General features: G+C 43.5%; 1 long non-coding RNA gene across 5 annotated transcripts in view; it reads right to left on the reverse strand.

Moving 5' to 3' along the window:
- Positions 1 to 5,679: 5,679 nt before the first annotated feature.
- Positions 5,680 to 23,277, reverse strand: part of LOC115090206 — a 60,765-nt gene continuing 43,167 nt past the window's right edge. For 4 of the 5 annotated variants that reach the window (XR_003856338.1, XR_003856336.1, XR_003856337.1 and 1 more), the window contains 2 exons: positions 17,019 to 17,250; positions 7,515 to 9,003 (listed from right to left, as the gene is read on the reverse strand). This is a non-coding gene — a long non-coding RNA (uncharacterized LOC115090206). Of the gene's footprint in view, positions 6,151 to 7,514; positions 9,004 to 17,018; positions 17,251 to 23,277 lie in introns of those variants that run through there. The other variant, XR_003856339.1, reaches the window with a different exon arrangement.

A 23,277-nucleotide genomic window follows, 5' to 3' on the forward strand; every position in this document is an offset into this window, starting at 1 on the left:
GCTGCGCAAAATCGGCAGCCTGTGTGCGCCGAGCCATGCTGCCTGCCTCCGTTCCCTCCGAGGCCGCTCCGAAATCAGAGCGGCCTCGGAGGGAACTTTTTTTTGTGCCCCCCACTTTTCCCCACCTTTCCCTCCCTTCCCCTATCTAACCCACCCCCTAGCCCTACCTAAATCCCCCTCCACTACCTTATTTTGTTGAGTTATGCCTGCCTCTGGCAGGCGTAACTTGCGCATGTCGCCAGCTCCCTGCCCCGGCATAGGTCGCTGTGCCGGAGCACTTGGCCCCGCCCCCGGACCTCCGTCACGCCTCTGTCCCTGCCCCCTGACTGCCGCCACACCCTGGACATGCCCAAGACACACCCCATTGCCCCGACACGCCCCCTAAGCAAAGCCCCGGGACTTACGCGCGTCCCGGGGCTTTGCGCATGCCGGCGGCCTATGAAAAATAGGCGCGCCGGCGCGCAGTGCTTTTAAAATCTACCCCAAAATATATCCCATGCTGCTTATCCTAAGAATAAGCAGTGGATTTTTGCAACTCTACCTTAATAATTGTTAATGGACTTTTCCTCCAGGAACTTGTCCAAACCTTTTTTAAATGCAGGTATACTAATAGCTTTCACTACATCCTCGAGCTTAGTTATGCGTTGAGTAAAAAAATATTGTATTTGTTTTAAATGTATTACCCAGTAACTCCATTGTAGGTCCCCTGGACTTTGTATTTTTCAAAAGAGTAAACAAGTGATTACAGTTTACTCGTTCCTTTCCACTCATTATTTCATAGCTCCCCTCAACTGGTGCAGGTGAGGTCACTTAATCCTCTGTTTAGACGGCAGGTTTTTTATATATCTTATTTTCAACATGACCAGGAGAAGGCACACTGCCAGCTACTACTCTGAATGAGATATTTCTATAGGATGAGGTTTTCTGGGGAGAGAGTTCCTCAGGCAGGGTTCACTCCGGGAATTGCTTCAAATGTCAGATAATTGTGTAGTGCTCTGGCTGCAGAGGTTGCAGCAGGGCAATGATCTCTGGTTGGAAAAAAATACTGTTTTTCTTTTTATTGTGTAACCCCACCTCCAGGAGTAGGCTGCACTCCGATGGGGCTATAAAAGATATATCTCTTCAGGGCTGGAACTCTGGCTAACTCTTAAAACACAGTCTCTTTCCCCCTGGGGTTTGGATCCTTGGTTGGTTGTGCAGAAAAGTTATCTTTTCAGGGCCCAGAGTGCTAGGGGTGCCTTTCTCTATAATCTTTATCCCTGGGAGAGGGGTATTTTCTATTTTTTAAACATGTATTGCAAGTGCCAATAACCACGCTGGAGGTGAGTTATTAGAGCCCAAACTCAAAGTCTTTTTACTATTTCACAAATCAATTGGAATATGGCACATTTATTTATTTATTTATTATTTTTATATACCGACATTCATCTCAATTGAGATTCCCAAATTCCATAGTACTTTCTCCGTTTAAGTTCTTTTATAGTCTCTGTCCTCTATCTGTGCAGGAATATCTTATACCAGGACAAGGAAACTTCTAGCCTCCAGGGCTTGGAGAAAGCTAGAGTTCCCAGGTGGGCAAGGAATCCCTGAGTTAGACAGGAAACCCCTTCCAAACTGGTAAAAAGGTAAAAGAAGTCATTTTCTCTGCACAGAAAGCCCATTTGCCCTCTCTCCATAGGGCACAAAGACCCCTGTGTGGTGTCCTCAGTGATCTTGAATAATACTTTACTCATGGTTAGCAGTTGTATCAAGTTTTTCTTGATCTCAGGATCTCTGATGTGAAGGATCCAGGCTGGCTTAATAGTTCAAATTGTCCTTTGGATGGGTAGGAAGAGGGGCAGCCGAACCTTTCTCCCAGATTTTCCAAATCAAAGTCTTTTCCTAAAAATGATGCAAACCCCAGAAGGTCCTGGCCTCGGGTCACCACCTTCTCCATCCTCGTTAAGGGGATAGAGGGGCAGGTCTTCCCTAGCCTACACAGCCCGAAAAATGTTGTTCCCCGTTCCCTGAGTCTCGGTGGTGTGCAGGGTCTCTCCAGGCTTCCTACCAAGTAAAATGTCTTTAAGCCCAAAATATACCTGGGATGCCGCTATTACCCACCAGGGACTGGATAAGAAAAAGCAGATCACCCACTCAACTCACAAACTACCAGCAGGGTTTGGTGGAGCCCTCCAGAGACCTCCTAAACCTTCAAAAAACAAGCTACACTGCCCCCTGAGCTCTCAGTGGAGAGCTGCTATAAAACCTTTCAAAGGGGATGGCCATTCCAGCTCCCTCGAAGGGAGGTGCTGCATTAGAATGGATCTTCCCCTTTACTGACTAACCTGCACTGATCTTAGCTGGCCCAGGAAAACCCAGGACTTACTAGTAACAGCATTGAGTGCCTGTTAACAATTGTGTTTTGTGTACGCAGGTTTCAACTGCTTTTATATGTAGTAGTAATTTTCTAAATGAAAAAAAGTACTGGGTCAGGTCCAGGGACAGCCTCCGCCTACTCTCCCCCAATGGGGAAAAAGGAAGCCATTTTCAAAAGGTTCTGGATTGGTGACCTGGCAGAAAATCACCCTGTATATTCCTGCTGAAACCTTTAGAACCTCCCATGCTGCCTCTGAAGAAATTAAACTGTGAGTGAAGAGACACCAGGGAGAAATAAACATATTGGGTTTTGGCAGTTGTTGAGGCTGTGCTATTGTTTCCGGTTTACCAGCCAGCAATCCTGGCCAAGTTGCAGCGAGCAACCCGCTACAGGGTGCTAAACTGTTGAGTGTGCTGTCTGTCAGACAAGATGTTAAACCAAGGACTTGTAGAGAGAAACAAAAACAATTCAAAGTCAAACGAACCAGACAGATTTCAGGCTCGTTTGAATTCATGGCGAAAGTTTATATAGCCCTTCTTCCCTCAAAGTCAAGGCATGGGCTCAAAGGTTCTTATCTATACTGGGAGGCCCTGCTGGTTGGGGATGTTGTTGATATTTCACTCTTATACTGTAAAAAAAAAAAAAAAAAGTCCAAAGTAAAGTCTTGAGGTTTCCAAGCTCCTTCTTTACTTTTTAAAATAAAGCAGAGAATCATACATTTCATACAAATCTACAGTCTTTTTACGCTCCATTCAAAAGCACTAGCAGCAAAACTTTTTAATACAAGTCAACTATTCCAGAGAATTAAGACCGAGCAAAGTTAAAGCTGTTAATACTCTCAGCCTCAGAGGTCTTCCATGGCATCAAGCAGTAACACCCTGTTCTGATGCAAGAGGTCAATTTGATGGTTTCTCTTTGGAAAGCATCTCGAGTATAAAATAAGCACACTGAAGGTAGCTGCTTCTTTGCTACTGCGGTCAGCTGATGGGGACAGGTAAAATCGCACATATACTTTTGGAAAATCCCATACATGCTGGGCTTACTGACCCCAGCCTAGCAACACTTCTTTTTAACCCCAGCTAAAAGTACACACACCATGGAAACCCCATGCAGACTTTTAGCCGCTCTAAGGATAATTTTCCGACAGGGTCAATTTGCCTGGGCCACTCGGTGTATACCTGAATAAATTGCTCTGAGAATTCCCCTCTAAATGCATTTCATTATGACTAAACTCTAACATTAGTTATGAAATCCAGCCTGCGATATAACTTCCCTTACCAGAAATCTAATGAGACACAGCTCATACACAGGACAAAAATAAATAATCTTCTCCTTTTCTGATCACATCCAAACATCCTTGGTGTGTAAGTGTCTGGGCAAATTATCCCGAAAACTTTCAATGTAATATTTCTATTTTCTTGAATTTCTTCCCCCTCCCCTCATCTTAGGTACAATGAGAGTAATTTTCAAGGGCTCTTCTGTGGGTAAATTTGTGCTTTAAACCAAAATAAGGGCCCTTTAAAAAAATGACACAACCAAGAGTGCACACTGGTAAAATGATGGGCACGCACACATAGGGGAAAGGCATTCCAGGGGGTGGGCTCTGAGCAGGCTTGGCACCTACACACCTACATTCTCTCAGCAAAACCTATGCAAACAAAATGGCAGGTATAATCGTGGATAGTTTTGGGGGACGAGTGCATAAGTCTGTTTGGAAAACAGGTTGTCTATGAAACATGACCTTACTAAATTATTCCCAATGGGATCAGTTTTCAAAAGCTTTTACATGGGTAAATGCATGTTTACCTACAAAAAAAAAATCTTTGGAAATGCTCCCCTCCCCTCATGTAAATGGGTAAAAATACATGCCAGCACGCATATTTTTAGATGCAGCTGTAAGGGGCGGGGGGGGGGGGGGGGGAGCAAAGCTGAGGCGGGACCAGGGAGACTAAAGTATGCCCAGAGACCTCTTTGTGTAAGTCGTACCTGTGAGCCACCTTGAGCTATTTGTATGGGTGTGGAATATAAATCTGCTAAATAAATACACTTTTGAAATTTCAGCAAATGCTGTACCCCCCATATAATTTGCACCTGACATTCTTTGGAACAGGACACACATACTTTGAGTCCTCCTGTTGAGGGATGGTAGTTATTTAGATTTATTTTTATTTATTATTCTATTCTGCTTTTGGCACCTCAAAGCAGATTACATTCAGGTACTGTAGGTATTTCCCTATCCACAGAGAGCTTACAATCTAAGGGGTAGATTTTCATACAGGGTGCCCTCGCGTACTTTTGTAGGCGCATCAGGCGCAAACAAAAGTACGCTGGATTTTAGCAGATACGCGCGGAGCCGCGCGTATCTGCTAAAATCCTGGATCGGCGCGCGCAAGGCTACCGATTTCGTGTAGCCGGCACGCGCCGAGCCACGCAGCCTACCTCCGTTCCCTCCGAGGCCGCTCCGAAATCGGAGCGGCCTCGGAGGGAATTCGCTAACGCCCTCCCCTCACCTTCCCCTCCCTTCCTCTACCTAACCCACCCCCCCGGCCCTGTCTAAACCCCCCCCCTACCTTTGTTGGGGGATTTACGCATCCCAGAGGGAGAAGTAAATCCCCGCGCACCAGCGGGACACTGGTGCGCCTAGACGCGACCCAGGGGCGGTTCCGGAGGGCGCAGCCACGCCTCCGGACCGCCCCCGAAACGCCGCGTCCCGCCCCGAAAACGGCGCGCCGCTTGGCCCCGCCCCCGACACACCCCCCTCGGAAAACCCCGGGACTTACGCGAGTCCCGGGGCTCTGCGCGCGCCGGCAGGCCTATGTAAAATAGGCGCACCGGCGCGCAAGCCCTGCTCGCGTAAATCCGGGCGGATTTACGTGAGCAGGGCTCTTAAAATCCGCCCCTAATTTTGTACCTGAGGCAACAAAGGGTAAAGTGGCTTGCTCAAGGTCACAAAGAGTGACAGTGGGATCTGAGCCCTGGTTGCTGTTGCTTGTAGCCTGCTGCTCTAACCACTAGGCTACTCCTCCCCTTTGCTCTTAGATGCCCAATTTGCATATGCAAATTACTATGTATATTTGCACATGGCTTCAACTATGTTTTGCCTGCGGTATAATTACAAAATGAGTCACTTATTTCATATCCATTTAATTATTTTTCTAAATATTTCTTCAGGTACTGTTATAGGAGCCAACCAATTCCCCTATAGGATGGGGAGGCCACAACCGGAGCTGTGCTCTTCCTCCAGACACCCAAAAGAGTTGGATCAGGGAAAGAGGTGGAGACCGGGGGCTGGACTGGTGTGGACCAGGCTACTCACTATCCCCTTATTTTGGTGGCGTTCCCAGGTATGGTTTTTGGGGTTTTTTTTTTAAAAGAACAGGGGTCTTGGTATGGGGGGGACAGTAAATGGGGTGCGGAAGAGGTGTCGAGTTGCATCTGCTGTGGTTGTGTACATTCTGTTACAAGAAGAAACCCTGACAAGGACTGGTAAATGAAGGTCATCAGCAAATCATAACAAAGGAGAAAGGAGATGGACTTCTTATATCATAGTCCAGACAAAGTCTATAGTGAATTTTCTTCAAAAGATTATAATCAGATAACATCAAGAAATGCTGTTCACAAATTTGAAATATAGTCAGTTTTCAGTCCCTCTACATGGAACCATGTTTCACAAAAAGCTGCGTTAGAGAGGACTTACATCCTTAACAGCATGACAATTTTAGCATAGAAGAGGCGTGGACAGCAAGGCTTCCTGAATCCTGACATTCCTTTTTCCTTTGTTGCAAGAAGAATCCCTACAACAACAGGAGGCGTAAAACTATAAAAAGTTTAAACAGCATACCACATATCACATCAAAGATCAACTGCCATCCATCCCACTTGGAAACACGTGCTCAAGAAACAGTTAGGGTTGCCAACTGACTCCAGATTTCCAGGACAGGTTGATCCAGTCCTGGTTTTACTCCTCTGCATGCAGGTACAGATAGTCTTGCTTTTCTTAGGGAGTGCAATAGAGAAATCAGAATAAGTCCCAGAATCTAATGGGGCAAAATCAAGACTGGATCAACCTGTCCTGAAAATCTGGAGCCAGTTGACAACCTTAGTTATAGCGGAGTCTGTTGACCCCAGATCCTCATCCAGTACATTCAGACCCGCAGATAGGGAAAATTATCATCCTCAGTTAAGAGGACTTGTTGAAAATTACTCCACAATGTACTTAATGTTCTTAGTCTACAAGACTATTTTATTTACCTTGTGTTTAAAATGTACATTGATGAACTTAATATGTTGCCTTGGGACAGATCACATTTCCATTGCAAAATTTAATTGCAATGCCACTGCTTTCTTTTAGTTTTCAGGAGGCTTATCCAATAAGATGTGTTCAATACAGCGCACACAGTTTAACCCTTAGTTGAATGCACATTATTTGTGTGCAAACTTTTCTGCTAATGAACCAAAACACAAAAAAAGCGCACACAACAATGTGCATTTTAACTTAGCATCCTCGCATTCACTATTACCCCCCAAAGCAGACAAATGTACTTGCATACCTAGGGACCGATGCAATAATCTTCGTGGTAAGCAGGCGCTGACTTTTCAGCGCCCGCTTTCTTAATGCACGCACGGTGCCCGCAAGGGGGGCGCCATGCAATATGTAAATTAGGGGGTCGCGCTAGGAAGGAGGCACTAGGGTCACTTGCGTGACCTTAGCGCCTCCTTGCTAAGGCAACCCGCCGCAGCTGCCGGTTATGAAGAGCGACGCCGGTAAACTCAGCCTCGGTTTTCATAACCAGCCGTCTGCCAAGTTATTTTATTTTATTTACTTTAAAAAAGTACAGAAAAGCAGTTTTTTCTGCTTTTCTGTACTTCTTTTCAATGCGCTCAGCTATTAACACCTGCTCCAGGCAGGCGTTAATATCTTAGCGATAAATGTGCGTCTGAGATGCACATTTACCTTTTTGCATTTGTAGTGAATGAGCAATAGCCTCATTCACATGCATTTGCATGTGATGAGCGCTAACTCATTCACTCTGCATTGGACGCGCGTTAAATAGGCGATAATCCTCCTATTGCATTAGGGGGTGGATTAGCGCCTATTTAACCCGCGTCCAACAGTGGGTTAAACAGTGCACTTGGCTGAGCTCACTGTATTGCATCAGCCCCTTAGTGTTTTCTTAATGCTGGAAATTATACTCCATCTTGGACTAGGAATTAAGTTTCCTGGACTAATGTTATTTTATGGGCGGATGCTAGATTTCCTATGACGGGACCTGTAGTTGGTATTTTATGAGCAGAATACATACTTTGTGCACCGAAAGCACGGCTTCCACATATGAAATATGATTTCAGTGAACAAAAACACTTTCTGCACTGAAAACCTTTTTTGGTGTATAATTCATATTTTATGCATAGAAAACATGGTTTATGTGCACAATTGTTTTCCACTCATAAAAAAATGTTTGTCTGCATAAATCATGCTTTCTAAACAGAAAGCATGATTTGTTCACATAAACCATGTTTTCTGTGCATAGAATATGATTTATGCACATAAACCATGTTTTGTGCTGCGTGCGCCTTTTCTTCATGCACATTTTTTGGTTTCTGAGCATTTATTAACTCCTGATGCATTAGCATACTATTAGTTTACTTTATCAGAAGTTTAAATAAAAATTAGCTTCTGCGTTAAGAACTCAGCACATAGTTGTAACGCTCAGCTTTTTGCATTGGCCCCCCTGTCAGGAAACAAAGTACAAAATGCAGTATTTTCACTGCTGTGCTTTCCTTCACAACACCACAGCCTGCGATTAACTTTATTGATGTTATTTCTGATGGTAAGATGCAGAGAGCACTTGCAGAGAAATTCAATTCTACGCCACTATCTTTATATAACTGCACTGGCAGACACATAAACAAATTAATGGGAATGTAAATAGAATGTGATTAAAAACAAATTCTGCATTTGTGCTTACTAATAGCCAATTTTAACAATGCTGGTATTAAAAGTAATTGGGTAAACAGAACATAACACAACAGAAGATGTTAAACTTAGTGACGTTTAGCACCTCCGGTAAACGTTCCAAAGTGTGCATGGAGAGACTGCTAAAAATGCTCGCATATCCATAGCCTGCCGAAGATTTCAGGCTCCAAAAATTCAGAAACTGTAATATGCACAAAACTTTCAATTACTGGATACAAACTTAGGTCAAATAGAAAATAAATCTGCTCTATCAGCAAACTTTGCTTAAAAAGAAAAAACCGCTTGCTGATTCAAAGAAGGCTGTATAGTTCAGATGCTTCCACACTAAATCAAGCCAGCAAAAATGGAGTTTGTCTTCTCATGGTTTTGATGTTGACAGCTGATTTGATCAGTGGCGTCTATGAGCTCCGCTATATATTTCTGTTGGCACAGTCAAACAGGTGTCTCTTGTGTGCTATAATGCAGCATTGGTTGCTATGACCTTTCCACAAGTAACTGTGAACATTACAGCTTGCAGGGCCTTGTCATGGATTCTACAGCTAGGATGATCTTACAGTTCATCTTCTGAGGTTTTAAAAACATTTTAGGCTTCTGCCACTCAGCAAAGTCCAGCAGTGTGAGCTGTGACCCTTTCATTGGCGCATTGCTTCCTCTGGTAGAGTTGAACCTGCTGGATAATTTCAGATGATGTAGATGAGAAATGTGCCTTCCAGTAGAGCTATAGTCTTATCAGAAGTTTTCTCTGTGCGTGACACCAGACACATTAGTGAACATACGATTATGTATGTTGCAAATCCTACAATATTTAGCAGAACAGCTTACTTTTCTTTTCATCACTGATAAGTCTTGCAGTTTTGCCTAAGTAAGTAAAGTAGTCCCTGCCTTCAATTAAACCCATCTATTAACTCAACTTTGAGACTTTAAAATCTTAGCCTTTGTTTTCTTGTTTCTTGTTTATATTTTCTGAAAACTATATTATTTACAGTTAACCCACAAGTGGATTCTGAGGAACTGCAGAATGATCTTGCTAGACTGGGGGACTAAGCAACTAAATAGCAAATGAAAGTTAATGTGAACAAGTGCCAAGTGGTGCACATAGGGAAAAACAATCCTAAGTAGACGTGTATAGAGATACACAATGCTGGGCTCCATATTAGGAGTCACTACCCACCCACCCAGGAAAAGGATTTTAGTGTGACAGCAATCAAAAAAGCAGAGAGAATATTAGCAAAAATTCAGTAAGGAATGGAGAATATCATAATGCCTCCATAAGAATCTGTGATGCAACTGCACCTTGAGTACTGTGTGTAATTCTGGTAGCTCCATGACAACAAAGATATAGCGTTAACTAGAAAAGGTACATAGAAGGGAAAATAAACAACTAAACAGAGCTCTTTAGCCTGGAGAAGAGGGAACTAAGGCAGGCAGAAGAGGTAAATAGGGGACAGTTATTAATATTTACCATTTCAAATAGTATTAAGACTAGTGGACGCTCTATGAAACTAACAGGTAGCAGATTTAAAACAAATTGGAGAAGGTATAACTGAGTTTAAGAGTGTTTTGGACCAATTTCTAGAGAAAAAAGTCCATAACACCAAAACAAAGAATGCAAAAAAAAAAAAAAAATACTTTGAAAACTTGATTAAATCATATTGTTAAATCAAATACAGTATTCCAAAACTATACATTGAATACAATGTCACTTAACATTACAAAATTTCAAAGCAAATACACAACTAACAAATCAAATTTCTTATGAATAGCTAATCAAGAACATTAAAAAGGGCCCACAGACACCAGACAAATACACAAAAAAATAAGCATAAAAGGATAACCACAAAATATAAACAGGACACGAGTGTAAGGAACCCTTGGTTTCCTTACCAGATGGAGCGTACTAACTAGCTGGGTAGATTCAGAGGGATTTACTAAACAGTGAGTTGGATTTTCATTTTATTGCCTATGAGGGAGACTGAGATGGTATTGCCTTATCCTTTTTCACCACTAGACACCATTTTAGGTTGTGGCATTTTAGTTAGCTTTCCTGAAGGCAGCCACTCTCTGTCTCCTTTCCTTTGATTTACTACTGTAATTATTCTTGAAGAGTTGTCTGTTTCTTCCCTTTGTGGGAAGAAACAGACTTCTGATTTCTTTTGCTCATTTAATCCATTTTTGGAGATTTCCCTTGTGAGAACTGTTCACAGATGATTGGGGTATCCCTGTGTGTGGTTAAATCAAGAGTAAGGAAGATTCTAGCAAGAGTTCTAGCACTCCACCCTGGGATAGACTTGTTAATGACCCCGATACAGAGGAGTTTCAACTTTAAAGTATGTCTTTTGCGCTATCTCCTCATTTATAAGGCAAGAAAGTTTTCCCATCCTTCCAGTCACTGGTTTGTTTTTCCCCTTTTTGTAAAAAACTATTTTTGTTCCACCTGGAGCTGAGTACCTTTGGTACCAGGGAATCAGTTTCCATTCTTTGGGAAGAAGCATCTTTCACTTAGGAAGAACCTGAGGAGTGAAGGTTACATTTAAGAAGTGGACTCCTGTCCCTTGCTACAGGAAAGGAACCGAAGGTTTTAGAGAACTGTGTTCACTACTGTTTCAAGTGCAGCTTACTTGAGAGGATAGTACCCACTGGAAATGTCATAGGAAGATCTAAATTATTTAAGAAGTCATCAGGAAAGGTATGGCACAAGCCATCCATTAAAAAATGGTGCAAGCCATCCATTGCTCCTACCATGTGACAGGGGCCAGCCAATGGCATCGATAGCTCCTGTCACATAGTAAGGGCAATGGGCCACCGGAGCCATTTTGATTAGTGGCAGCTGACAGCCTTAGAAGGGGAGATCGCTCCCAGGACCCCCGCTGGACCACCAGGGACTTTAGGCAAGTTTTAGGGGGGATCAGGAGGGTGGGGGATTATAATGAATTAAATCTGAAGGGTTGGGGTGGGTTTGGGGTTTTTTTATGTGCCCTTTCTTCCCCCCCCCCCCAAAAAAAATGATAAGAAAACCACACAATATTTCATGGGTTTTCCTATCATTTTGGGAACCCCCTGAAATGCGACGAAATAGGAAATATCGTCGTCTGTATTTCCTATTTCGTCGCAAACAAATGCACATCTCTACAATATAATAATATATAAAAACACAATTAAAAGATGCATAATGGTTAATTTAAAGGAACATTAGGATAAAATATACAAAAAAGAAAAAAGTATTAAAAAGAAGCATCCTAGGAAAGCAAGCACTAAACATAGATAAAATAAAAATTATCTTATATAATAGATGCACACTGATTTCTGAGGATAACATAGGATCCAATATGGCTAAGGGTCATGATAGAGCTGCCATGTTTTGATTAGGCATAGCCTTGTTGGAATAGCCAGGTCTTTATTTTCTTCTTGAAAATTCAGGTGTTTTCTTCTAGTCTTAGATCCTGTGGTAAAGAGTTCCATAAGTGAGGTCCTGCTAGAGATAGAGCTCGCTCTCTTACAGTATTTAGGTGTGCTAATTTGGGAGAGGGTATAGAGAGGGGATCATTGCTTGCTGAGCACATGTTTCTCTGTGGAGTGTGGAAATGTAGGGCAGCATTGAGCCAATCAACTTTGTCATTGTATAATGTCTTATAGGGATGTGAATCGTTTTAGGACGATTAAAATTATCGTCCGATAATTTTAATATCGTCTTAAACCGTTATGGAACACAATACAATAGAGATTCTAACGATTTATCGTTATAAATCGTTAGAATCGTGAGCCGGCACACTAAAACCCCCTAAAACCCACCCCCGACCCTTTAAATTAAATCCCCCACCCTCCCGAACCCCCCCCAAATGAGTTAAATAACCTGCGGGTCCAGCGGCTGTCCGGAACAGCAGCGGTCCGGAACGGGCTCCTGCTCCTGAATCTTGTTGTCTTCAGCCGGCGCCATTTTCCAAAATGGCGCCGAAAAATGGCGGCGGCCATAGACGAACACGATTGGACGGCAGGAGGTCCTTCCGGACCCCCGCTGGACTTTTGGCAAGTCTCGTGGGGGTCAGGAGGCCCCCCACAAGCTGGCCAAAAGTTCCTGGAGGTCCAGTGGGGGTCAGGGAGCGATTTCCCGCCGCGAATCGTTTTCGTACGGAAAATGGCGCCGGCAGGAGATCGACTGCAGGAGGTCGTTCAGCGAGGCGCCGGAACCCTCGCTGAACGACCTCCTGCAGTCGATCTCCTGCCGGCGCCATTTTCCGTACGGAAACGATTCGCGGCGGGAAATCGCTCCCTGACCCCCGCTGGACCTCCAGGAACTTTTGGCCAGCTTGTGGGGGGCCTCCTGACCCCCACGAGACTTGCCAAAAGTCCAGCGGGGGTCCGGAAGAACCTCCTGCCGTCCAATCGTGTTAGTCTATGGCCGCCGCCATTTTTCGGCGCCATTTTGGAAAATGGCGCCGGCTGAAGACAACAAGATTCAGGAGCAGGAGCCCGTTCCGGACCGCTGCCGTTCCGGACCGCCGCTGGACCCGCAGGTTATTTAACTCATTTGGGGGGGGGTTCGGGAGGGTGGGGGATTTAATTTAAAGGGTCGGGGGTGGGTTTTAGGGGGTTTTAATGTGCCGGTTTTGCGATTTTTAGATTTTTAGATTTTTCATGATTTTTCACGATTTTTCACGATATTTTACTCCCCCAAACGGCAACAATACGATTCCCTCCCCCTCCCAGCCGAAATCGATCGTTAAGACGATCGAGGACACGATTCACATCCCTAATGTCTTATGAATTAATGTTAAGATTTTGAAGTGGTTTCTGTGGGATATTGGTAGCCAATGTAGTTCCTTTCGGATGGGTGTTATGTGATTGGCTTTTCTGGCATTAGTTAGTACTCTAGCAGCTGCGTTCTGCAGTAGTTGAAGGGGTCTGATGGTGGAAGCGGAAAGGCCTAAAAGTATGGCATTACAATAGTCAATTTTTGAGAAGATGAGAGCTTGAAGTACAATTCTAAAATCGTTTGTGTGAAGCAGAGGTCTTAAGTTTTTTTAGGACATGAAGTTTGAAAAAGCAGTCTTTAATTAAAGTGCTTATGAATTTCTTTAGGTTTGATTCACTGTCTAATTTTACTCCTAAATCTTTAACTTCATTTAAAATGGGGTATTTAATCTGAACTGTTTTCACATCTGAATTGACTTGTTTGTTCAGTTTATGGCATAATACGAGAAATTCAGTTTTAGATGGGGAAAGACAAACATTGAGCTGACTCACAGGGCGGATTTTTTTTTCCCACATGATAAAATCCCAGAGGAAGGAGAAACAGGGAAGGCATGCCAGAGAGGGCCTGAAGAGGCACTGGAGAGACCCCATGGACCAGACCAGGCAGACTGGAGGACACTTTTTTTTCTAAGCCAAGAACTTCTTACACCAGTCAGTACACCTGCAGGTTGGAATAAATCAGTGACTAGCTTGCAGTACTAAAGGTAATTGGTGAGCTTTTTTTTGTTTTTTTTTTATTTTTGCTTATTTTCATGCAGAAGTGATTCTCAGAATACCCTACAGAGCTGACTTGCTGTTAAAGAAATAAACCCTTTTCTTGGATCCTGTTAGCATCTGTCCATTTTCTGGGAAAAAGGTTTTCACCTAAACCCAAGTCAGAAAGAAGTAATTTGCACATTACCACATATGCACTTGAATTTAGAAAATATTTTTTAGTTTAGAGATCCCACATTACTGGGTTAACAGGTCACTCACCTCTAATGTTGCATCATAAAATATCTGGATTATGTATTTTATTATCCACATTTATAAAAAAAAAAAAACAACAACAAAAAACACCCATTCAACAAGGGCTCTGGATGAGAACATGACATGTAAAATAAAATGCAATTGAAAAACAATAACTCGAGACCTACATTAACAATAAACTAAAACATTGGAATAATAAAACAATCAAAGCATCAATTAATATAAGTAGAACTCAGATACAAAATTTCCCATCAACCATATGCAGCAGTATGCAGCTAGAGTTTACAAGTTTTATGAAAAATTAAGCAATCATCAATGAAACCCTGCGTAGAGTTGCAAACAGGACCTCTACATGAGAAGGTTTGGTATCTGGTATCTGTTAGTCAAACTTCCTTAACTGAGGAAACATCCAGTAGCAACCCCTGAGAAGATCGTAAACTCCTAGCTGGGTAATATTGTGGCCTAATTCTTTAGATACTGAGTACTAACAATCGCAGGACCAAGATTATGGAATAAATTACCACCAGAATTGAGGCTTCAACAAGATAAGAAAAGGTTTAGAAAAGAACTAAAAACATGGCTTTCTGACAGGCCAATGAGAGTGATAGCCAAACTACAAGCTGAACCACAAATATCTTTCTTTTCATCTTTTATGTTAGTTTAAAGTAATTTTATTAAGTTTAGAGAACTTTGTTTACATTAGGCTAATTTGTAATAATATGTTATAAGCTTTTTATTCAATTTTTTAATGTATTTATTTTGAATATTTTATTGTGAACCGTAGCGATGGAATTTACTGTTCAACGGTTTAAGAAAACCGTACAAATAAATAAATAAACAATATAAGTCCTTGAATTCAAAATATAAAGTTTTAAACAGAACAATCCAGTCAGGATCCCACTTGAACCTAGATGTTCCTTCTTTTAAATGTGTTTGCCTAGAAGAGTCTAGGGATCGTCTTTTTTGTATTCAGGGACCAAATTTGTGGAATGCATTATCTAAACAGTTAAAAAAGAAACAGTCTTAATTGATTTTAGGACGATGCTAAAGGCCTATTTATTTACATAGGCTTATCAGTTATAACATATTTTTTTTTATTATTATTTATGCCATTTTAGATAATTACAAGAACAAAATCTTGATAGGAAAAAACAAAAGAGATTTCACTTATACTGTTAATATAATATTACATATACATCAGGTAATTATAACCATTTCAATCTCTCTATTATTAAAGTCCTCAAGAAGAGAGGGAAATCCTTCACAACCTTAAAGAAAAAAGTATTTATAACTTATAAGGCAATATACCGATGTAACAGCAACACATACTTTATGGAGGACCAAGAGGGTCCAATCAGTTATAACATTTAAATACTACTCGTGATTAATTGGATCTATTAGATAAGTTTATTTGTCCTTTTATTTTAATTTTTACTGTTTTTATTTTACCATTATTGCTTATTTGACTATGTATGTTTATTGTAAATTGCCTAGAATTGTAGATAGGCAATCAATCAATCAATAAATAAATAAATAGACTGAACACTGGTCCATCATACTTTGCCTTCTTGCTGCAGGATCAGGCCCATAGAGGAAAGATTTTTTCTCTTTTATTGCATAGTATCCATGGCAGCAAAATGTCTGGAAGGGTTTCCCAGGCTCCACCAGCAGAAGTGAAAGATGGTACATGGTGACAGCAGAAAAGCTGGCAGATTTTCCCCGGCCCCACCAGCAGAAGAAGAGCTGGCAACCTATGCCACTGAAAGGCACCAGTGACAAGGAGGCCAGGCCCCATTAGCAGAACAGAAGCCAGCCAATACTTGACTGAATTCAGCTGCTGACAAGGAGGCCAGGCCCATCAGCTGAAGACTGAGTGGAGTGAATAAGTGCCAAGGGAATGGGGAATAACAGACAAGGGAGAGAGAGAGAAGGGTGAGTATGAGCCAAAGGAGGAGGAGGGAGAGAGGGAGGAGAGAGTGAATGAAGGAAGAAGAAGGAGTGTTCCATACACACAATCATACATCTACAAAGGAAGGAAGCAGGGATCCCAGGAGTATGGCAGAGATGTCAACATCTGAGCATTCTACAAATATTATTATTAACACTCTTACTAGCTGCCTCCCTCTGGTCCCCTTGGGAACCCTGCCTTCTGTCCCCTGATCAAACCTTTCCCATCATTTCAAATTATTGAAAAGGATATATATCAACACCCCTTCCCACCCTTCAAGCTCAACAAACTCCTTGGCCTTCTCAGTAGTTTCAAAGGTCGAATGTGGCCCTCATTTTAAATTTTAGGGACCCCCTGTTATACAGTCTTAAATTACATAATATTCTTTCAGCAGTATTCTGAATAATCTGTAGCCTCCGAAGTGATAACGATTTAAACCCTAAATACTGTGTGAATTGCAGTAATGCAAGAGATTTGTGACCAATGCATAAATCAAAGTTGCCAGATGATCTTTTCAAATATAAGGGGAAAGACTACATATCACATTTAATTCATTGAAACAAGACCGCATTATGTATTTTATATGGCTTTGAAATGAAAAATTGGAATCTAAAATAACTCCAAGAACCCAGACTTCCAATTTCACAGCTAGCACAGTCCCCTCTACAATTAGACAAGATGAAGAAAATGGAATGGAAGGTTTTGTGACCCACAAAACTTCCATTTTCTGAGGATTTACTTTCAATTTATTTGCCCAGATCCTGTTTATAGTCGGATTCAAACAAATCTGAAGATTTTCTATTGGCTAAAGACGAGATGACCCCAGCTCACAGTACAGCTGTAGATCATCACCACTAGCTCTAATCAATGTTCCCAGAGGTTGTGAATAGATTATTAAATAGAGTAGAATATATTACAGAACCCCGAGGGACTTTTTATTCTAATGTGCAAATAAAGATTTCTGCTTATCCATCTTCTTTACACAAAGTATGTTGAGGCAAATCCTGTCAACATTATACCTGTGATACTGAAGATCAATTTGTTGGAGAGAAGAAAAGGCTCTTTATTTTGCAGATCTGAAAATCATGTCAGTCTCAGCTTGAGTATCACTTCCCAGACAGAGGCCCACTTGCCTTCACAAGTTACTTGTTGGTTCACTTTCCTTGCAGTTTTCAATTTCTTCCTCCTTCTGCTTACACGCAGGTGAAAAGGAGAGTTCTCATTTTCACTACCAGATTGTCATGTCATCACCTGGAGTGAGAGAAACAGAAAGAACATTAACACAGGTTGATTCTGGAACAAATGTCTGCACAAATTGTCTTCACAGACAAAGTCAGAGGAATTCTGCAACACTAAGCACAGCAAACAGAAAGACAGATGTATTCTCAGCTAGAATACATTTTACTACTACTCAGTGAGCAGAGGTAACATTTACATGCTATGCTATGCTGCATATAAAACATGTGGCATAATTAAAGTGCATGCACTGTGCATACTGTTAGAGTAAAGTAATGGCTAGTGAGCTCTTTAGCAAAAGACCTTCCTAGAGGAGCCAATTCATCCCTCAGAGATTTCGGCCTCCACTAATCAAATAGCAATCAAGTACTGGATTTTCCTGAATAGCTTCTGTCATAAAAAAGATATTCAGCCATTATTCTGTCTGTTTTGAAACCAAAATCTTTTTGCAATGGTCCAAATAAAGATATGTTCAGGGTGTTCAGGGGGTAAAGCCTGCCTATCCTTTCCATGATCAGTCTCCATTCTGCCTCAGGATTATTCCTGATCTCCTTCCTGCCTGACATGCTGCACCCTAGCGTTATTCAGCCTCCTACATATGAAGCCTCTACCCTGCATTTCTCAGGGAATATGTCAGTCCAGCCAGCTTCCCTTTTGGTCACATAGATCCCACTATTTCCTAAGGGAGAAAAATTGTATTTTTTTTTTTACTTTATTTACAAAGTAACAAACATAGTAACATAGTAGATAACAAAGAAAATAACATCTGGTCTGTCAGTTATTTTCCTCCTATGAAAAATTATGGGTGCCGAACTGTTGTGTTTGGTCAGTCGTGGGCCGACCTGTGACCTGGTCGATCTTACCTTCTGCATTCAATTGGCTGCTCAAGACGTGACGTCAAACGTGTGATGTCACGTCTTGAGCAGCCAATTGAATGCACAGGGGCCGCTTTCCCCCGTGCTGGCAGCCATCTTCCCGGGGAGGTAGGGGAGCAACGATATCTTCTACAGATGGCCGGACGGCTGCAAAAGTAAGTCGGGTCGGGTCCGAGTCCGGGTCGGGTTGGGTCAGGTCAGGGTTACCTTTTGGTTTTTTCACTTTTTTCGCTTTTTTTTTTGGCTTCGCCGCTGTCGGGTCCAATCGGATGCAAAAGTAAGTTGCTTCGCCACTGTCATCTCTCTCCCCTCCTCCCGGAGCAAGGCTGCTTTTCGCGCCCTGCTTCGGGAGGAGGGGAGAGAGATGACAGCGGCGAAGCAACTTACTTTTGTATCCGATCGGACCCGACTTCCTGGTATCTGTCATTTCAAATGAGCAAGTACCTGTTCCCTGAATGGCACCTGAAAATAGAACAGAGGTCCCCGGAGGAGCGGGTACCCAAGTTAGTAGTAAACACCCAAGGGCAGAAGGAAAGCTTCCTGCTGGCAGCAGAGAAGCAGCAGAGTAGTGCAGACAGGAACAGTTCGAGTCTATTCCAGCCTATTCGAGCCTTTGCCAACTCAATGAGCTTGAATCTTGAGAAGTAGATATACCCAGATTGGCATGATGTCAGATGAGGGAACGCCCTCGAGGTTCACGCCACTGGGCGTACTTAGATGTGGGTTGCGCGCGAGCACACACCCTAGCAAGTACCTGGGAGGAGCAATGGCGTACGGCTGCACCATAACCGTTCCGGGGATGCCAGAGAAGTCGGCTTGACGACGCTGCGGTAGCCACCTTGCTCAGGTAAGTGGGAGGAGCTGAGATAGGGGTGCAACAAGTGGGGCGAAGCCGAAGACCAACAGATGCAACAGTACCCCCCTTCAAAGGGCGTCCATGCAATGACCTACCAGGTCTAGGTTTTTGCGGATGTAGATGATGGAAATCCAGTAGCATCTTCTTATCCAAGATATTGGTCATTGGGGTCCAAGAGTTGTCTTCTGGGCCATAACCATCCCATGTAAAGAGGAATTCCAATACTCTGCCTCGTTTTCTTACATCAAGAACTGCGTCAACTTTGTATTCGATGTCTTCTTCTGCATCTACATGTAAACCGTTGTGATGGTATATAACTTAGCGACAGTATATTTTAAATAAAATAAATAAATAAATGTCAAGAAATGGGCACAACCCACCGGTTTAAAGACTCTCAGATGCTTCTTAGGTTTCACCAAGTATTATAGGACCTTCATCAAGACTTACTCCTCACTCACCGTTCCGCTGACCGCTATGACAAGAAAAGGTGCCCGCGTGGCTAATTGGTCTCCCGAAGCAATTGCTGCATTCCAAAAACTGAAGTATGCCTTTTCAACCAAGCCATGCCTTCGACATCCAGACCCCTCAAAACCTTTCATTGTAGAAGTCGACTCCTCAGACCTTAGCGTAGGGGCAGTACTAAGCCAGGCTGACAACTCTAAGGTCCCACATCCATGCTCATTTTTCTCCCGTTGCTTTCTCCTGCTGAGAGAAATTACGGAGTTGGAGACAAGGAACTTCTGGCTATAAATGCAGCAGTCAGTCCTTCCAGCGCAGTCTGCTGTTAGGCGATCCGCTGGGCCAGGCATGGAATGGCCTGCAACACCGTGAGTTGAGTCGGATCTATGGAGTTGGCAATCTGTTATTTCGTGTGTTTTAGTGGATCCTTGGGTGCTGTGGAGATGACCACATCCCCGGGGAGGAGCCCCGTGAGGAGCTACAGCACTGGGCTACACTCTTATACACAAAACACCGGAATTGAGCTCTCTTATTATACAGCTTGAAGTAGCCACCAGGTGGCAGTGGTGAGTTGTAGACTTAGGGACCGCGACAGAGGGAGCCCTTCTCTCCTAGATGATGTCAGGAGGTTCTGCAACAAGGAGTTACTGTGGATGAGAGATTAGAGTACTCACTCGGTGTTAGCTGTTATGGATGCGATCCCACCAGATAGTTGTCGTAGGTACAGGCACTGAGGCAGGGAGAGCAGGCCCTCGAGGAGCCTGAATGGCACCTGAAATAGAACAGAGGGCCCCCGAGGAGTGGGCACCCAAGTTAATAGTAAACCCTGAAGGGCAGAAGGAAGCTTCTTGCAGGCAGCAGAGAAGCGGCAGAGTAGCGCAGGTACAGGAACAGTTCGAGTTTTATTCGAGCCTTTGCCAACTCAATGAGCTAGCAATCTTGAGAAGTAGATATACCCGGATTGGCGTGATGTCAGATGAGGGAACGCCCTCGAGGTTCGCACCACTGGGCGTACTTAGATGTGGGTTACGCGAGCGCGCGCGTGCACCCTAGCAGGTACCTGGGAGGAGCAATGGCATACAGCTGCACCATAGCCGTTCCAGGGACACCAGAGAAGTCAGCTTGATGACGCTGCGGTAGCCATCTTGCCCAGGTAAGCGGGAGAAGCTGAGATAGGGGTGCAACAAGTGGGGCGAAGCCATCGAAGACCGATGGACGCAAAAGCCTTGATCCTTGCTATCCACTCGGACTCTCTGTTATGGCCTCTTGTGACCTCTGGACATGCTTGTTTGGACATCGTCCGTGTACCCTTGCTTGTGGTGGGCACTCCCCTGCGCTTCCTCTCTAGGAGATCCTGCGAAGCCCACTTAAGACCTGGCGGCCCAGGTAACCAAGGGCTCAACCTTAGAAAACCACAGGTTGCTATTGGTGAACATAAGAACATAAGAAAATGCCATACTGGGTCAGACCTAGGGTCCATCAAGCCCAGCATCCTGTTTCCAACAGTGGCCAATCCAGGCCATAAGAACCTGGCAAGTACCCAAAAACTAAGTCTATTCCATGTAACCATTGCTAATGGCAGTGAAGCTCCAGCTAGCCTCTGTCTCCTCCTGTGCTCCGCCTCCTGGTGGCAGGCGCTCTCCAGGTCCGACCGGAGGACTGTACTAATCCTGCACCAGGCCAAGGGTCCACCTCCAGCGTAACACTTTAGTGTTGGAGAGTAATCTGAGATCAAGGGGTAAAGTGTTCCACAAGATTGGGCCTGCATTTGAGAAAGCTCATTTTCGTGTCATACTCAGTCTGGTTGATTTAGGTGATGGGTCCTGTATAAGTTGATTTTTGATCTGAGGATTTTTGCAGGCGCTGTATAAATGTAAGTAGGAGATAGCCATGAATTATTGATGTCATAGATAAGGTTGTGTATTATTGTTAGGGTTTTGTATTGAATGTGCCATTTAATTGGGAGCCAGTGTAATGAAAGAGAACTGGGATGTGTGATCATGTAGATTGCAGTTAGAAAGGAGCCGTGCTGCAGCATTTTGTATGAGGGAGAGGGTGTAGAGCAGATTGAGATAGACCTAAATAGAGAGAGTTGCAGTAGTCTATATTAGAGGTGTACATTCGTTTGCAACATATTGGCAATCCGCAACGTATATGCCATAGGGATGTGAATCGGGCTTCGGACGACTGAAAATATCGTACGATATTTTCAAAATCGTCAGAAATTGGGGGCTCCCCCAAAATGATAGGAAAACCCCACGAAATTGTTCGTGGGGGTTCTCTTATCGTTTTGGGGGAGGGCAGGAAAAAGGCACACAAAAATAACCCCTAAACCCACCCCCTAAACCCACCCCGACCCTTTAAAACTAATCCCTTAGCTTCCCCCACCCTCCCGACCCCCCCAAAAAACTTCTTACAGGTACCTGGTGGTCCAGTGGGGGTACCGGGAGCGATCTCCCGCTCCCGGGCCATCGGCTGCCACTAATCAAAATGGCGCCGATGGCCCTTTGCCCTTACCATGTGACAGGGTATCCGTGCCATTGGCCGGCCCCTGTCACATGGAGGGAGCACTGGATGGCTGGCGCCATCTTTAAAAGTAAGGGGGGGTCGGGAGGGTGGGGGAAGCTAAGGGATTAGTTTTAAAGGGTCGGGGTGGGTTTTTTGTTTATCGGCTCGGGTGCAGCCAATAAACAAACCGCGATCGGGCTGGACAAAAAAAAACCCACGATGTGAATTGGAACTGGAATCAAAACCGATTCCGGTTCCGATTCACATCTCTAATATGCCATATTCGTTGTATATGTGGGGGTCACGAAACGTATGGCGAACCCCCACAAATACAACGTATCACTAACAAATAAACCCCCACCCTCCTGACCCCCCAAGACTTGCCAAAAGTTCCTGGTGGTCCAGCGGGGGTCCTCGAGCGATCTCCTGCACTCGGGCTGTCAGCTGCCGATATTCAAAATGGCGCCGATAGCCCCTGTGACATAGCAAGGGCAAAGGCTATCGGCACAATTTTGAATACCAATAGCTGACAGCCCGAGAGCAGATCGCTTCAGGACTCTTGCTGGACCACCAGGGACTTTTGGCAAGTCTTGGGGGGGTCAGGAAGGTGGGGGGGGTTGTAGTAAATTAAATTTACAGGGTTAGGATAGGGTTTTTTGGGGGAAATGAATACATATGTAACTAATGAATGGATTGGGGTCCCCCAAGAACGGATGCAACGGATTTGGGTCCCGACGAATACGAATACCAAATGGGACGAATCCGTCCCTGCTGCACATCCCTAGTCTATACCAGTTAGAATCAGGGATTGAAGTACTATGAGGAAAAAAGAGTTGGGTCAAGTAATGGCTTGATGTGTTTGAGAATTTGAAATTTGTAAAATGAAGATTTGATGGTGGATTTGATGTGTTTGGACAGCATTTAGTTTTGGATCTACAGATGATGCCGAGATTGCGGACTTGACTGGGAATTTTAATGGGTATGGTGTCAACCAAGATGGAATTAGGAATGTTTTCAAATTCTGGGTGTCCTAAAATCATTATTCAGTTTTTGCAAGATTTAGGATGTTTATTGTGGGATAGCCATATTTTGATGGTAGATAAGCAAGTTCAAGAAGTTAGAGTAGAGTTCCAGTTGTGCTTGGTTGGGAAGTAGAATTGTATGTCATTGGCATATAAATGGTAGGAAACACCTAGAGGTGATAGCAGTTGACAGACGGGTACAAGATAGATGTTAAATAAGGCTGCTGATAGAGTAGATCCATGTGGGACTCCTGTTTTTTGAGGGAATTGAGCTGAGCTTGCATGGTTTAAAAAGATTTGTGAAATCTAATTTTAAGAAAAG

Source organism: Rhinatrema bivittatum, chromosome 4 (assembly GCF_901001135.1).
Source record: "Rhinatrema bivittatum chromosome 4, aRhiBiv1.1, whole genome shotgun sequence".
Taxonomy (NCBI): domain Eukaryota; kingdom Metazoa; phylum Chordata; class Amphibia; order Gymnophiona; family Rhinatrematidae; genus Rhinatrema; species Rhinatrema bivittatum.